This window comes from Crocodylus porosus, unplaced genomic scaffold (assembly GCF_001723895.1).
Source record: "Crocodylus porosus isolate Cpor-Errol unplaced genomic scaffold, CroPor_comp1, whole genome shotgun sequence".
Taxonomy (NCBI): domain Eukaryota; kingdom Metazoa; phylum Chordata; order Crocodylia; family Crocodylidae; genus Crocodylus; species Crocodylus porosus.
In genome coordinates this window covers 41,712,500-41,714,892 of record NW_017728918.1, presented here as the reverse complement: position 1 = coordinate 41,714,892, position 2,393 = coordinate 41,712,500, and the positions used below count along the sequence as shown (strand labels likewise).

Below are 2,393 nucleotides of genomic sequence, written 5' to 3'. Positions count from 1 at the left end.
GTAATTTTCATTTTTTTCATTTAGACTGATTATGCATCTCAACAGTAGTTTATGGCAGTGGGTTAGGCAAATGGGACTTTGCATATGTTTAGGCTGCCTTCATACAAAGCAAAACTAAAACAACAAAATTGTTTTGGAAGCCAGCAGCTCTTGAAAATGATAATAGCATTCATTTTTAAGGGTCATCACTGTGCTTGATGTCATTTATAGGTTTTTTTTAAAGAAGACGACCTGCATTTTGCACCCAAATTAAACACTTATCCAACTATATGAATGGCTGAGTCCAGTCACTAAATAAAGTCTGTTATCAAAAAAGCCAACAGCATCCTGGGTTTCAGTAACAGGAGGCTCGCTTACAAATTAATGGAAGTAATTCTTCCACTTTATTCAGCTTTAGTGAGGCCTCCACAGGAGTACTTTGTCCAGTTTTGGGCTTCATACTTCAAGAAGGATGTGGACAGTTTGGAAAGAGTAAGGTAACAAAAATGATTAGGGGCCTGAGAGACAAAACTTAAGAGGTAAGTCTGAAAAAATTAGGATTATTTAGCCTGGAGTAGCGATATCTGAAGGTCTAAAAAGTGTGGGGGGAGTTGATAATGGTCTTCAAGTACCAGAAGGTGATTATAGAGAGGTTGGAGATGGGATTTTCTCTGAAGCTGTAGGGCAAAGGACTAGGAGCAATGGCCTCAAGCTGCAGCAGAGGAAATTTAGGTTGGAGATTTGGAGGAACTTTTTGACTATGAGTTTGGTCAAGCATTGGAGCAGGTTACCTAGAGAAGTCATGGATCCTCCAGCTTTAGAAATTTTCAAGACCAGTTTGGACAGACACTTTGATGGGTTAGTTTAGTTAAGGGGTGATCCTACCTTGAGCAGAGTACTGGAATAGATACCCTTGTGAGGTTTCTTCCAGCCCTACTTTCCTATGATTCTATGAAACCTTCTACATGTAATGCTGGGTCTACTGAAATCCTTTTCTCAACTTAAAAATCCCCCACTCTTTTAAAAATTATTTTAGTAAGAAAATATTTTCTTTTAAAAGGAAAAAGAAAAGAAAAAGGAATGTTATTTCCAATTGAGTAAACTTTTGTTTCTTTTTAGTTTGGCTACTGAACACTGGACAAGGGGGGAATCATGCCAGATAGGGTACAGAATGGGGCATGGTAGGAATGACTGCCTTCCTACTATTGCTGTAAAACTGTTGTATGATTAATTAAAAAAATTGGACACATAAGTCAGCAGGACTGCATGAACGTCATCTAAGAGTGCTGAAGGAGCTGGACAAAGTGTCTTACTAATTGTCCAATCTGATCTCCTTGTATGGCCAGGTAACTCACCACCTGGATAAGAGAGGAGGTTGACATTGTATACCTTGACTTAAAAAAAGCCTTTGATCTGGTATCCCATGATGTTCCCACAAGAAAACTGGAGGATTACAGGCTTAACTGTGTGACAGTTAGGAGGGTAGGAAGCTGGCTGTGGGGTAAGACCCAGAGAGTTTTAATGAATGGATCTATGTCATCCTGGTGAGAAGTAGCCAGTGGTGTCCCTTAGGGGTCCGTGCTTGGTCCAGTTCTTTTCAATGTCTTTATCAATGATTTAGATGTTGGGGTGAGGAGCTTACTGGCCAAGTTCGGGGTGACATTGAATTATGGGGAAGCGGGGTCACACTTAAAGATAGTCTTCAGATACAGGTGGACCTAGGCAGCCTAGCAAGTTGGGTGGATCAAAACCAGATGAAGTTCAACATCAAGAAGTGTAAAGTGCTCTACCTAGGGTCAAACAGTTCTCAACACACCTACTGGCTTGGTGGAGCCAAACTGACCAGCACCACGAATGGAAAGGTCCTAGGGGTAATAATAGATTACAGTATGAATATGAGCCATCAGTGCAATGCTGTAGCCTGTAGGGCAAATAATACTCTGGCATGCATATATTGATGCATCTCAAGCAAGGCAAGAAAATGATTCTTCCACTTCACTCAGTATTGGTGAGATCACAGCTGGAGTACTGCATCCAGTTCTGGGCACCGTACTTTAACAAGGATGTGGTAAAGCTTGAGAGAGTCCAGAGAAGAGCCACCAGGATCAGAGACTTGCGTGGCAAGCTATACAAGAAAAGGCTGAGAGACCTGGGACTCTTCAGCATAAAATAGAGACGGCTGAGTGGGGACTTGGTAGCAGCTTACTGCTACATCAGGGTAGTACATCAAGGGCTCTGTGAACAACTGTTCCCCAGCTTCTAGTTTACCTTCCCTTCCCCTCATAGATTCATAGATTCATAGATGCTAGGGTTGGAAGGGACCTTAATAGATCATCGAGTCCGACCCCCTGCATAAGCAGGAAAGAGTGCTGGGCCTACATTACCCCAGCTAGATACACATCCAACCTTCTCTT

At 42.0% G+C, this 2,393-nt stretch overlaps 1 long non-coding RNA gene across 1 annotated transcript in view; it reads left to right on the top strand.

Annotated features, from left to right (window-relative positions):
* Positions 1–580: 580 nt before the first annotated feature.
* LOC109312212 overlaps positions 581–2,393 on the top strand; it is an 11,869-nt gene continuing 10,056 nt past the window's right edge. The window contains exon 1 of the long non-coding RNA XR_002101744.1: positions 581–617. This is a non-coding gene — a long non-coding RNA (uncharacterized LOC109312212). The remainder of the gene's footprint in view (positions 618–2,393) is intronic.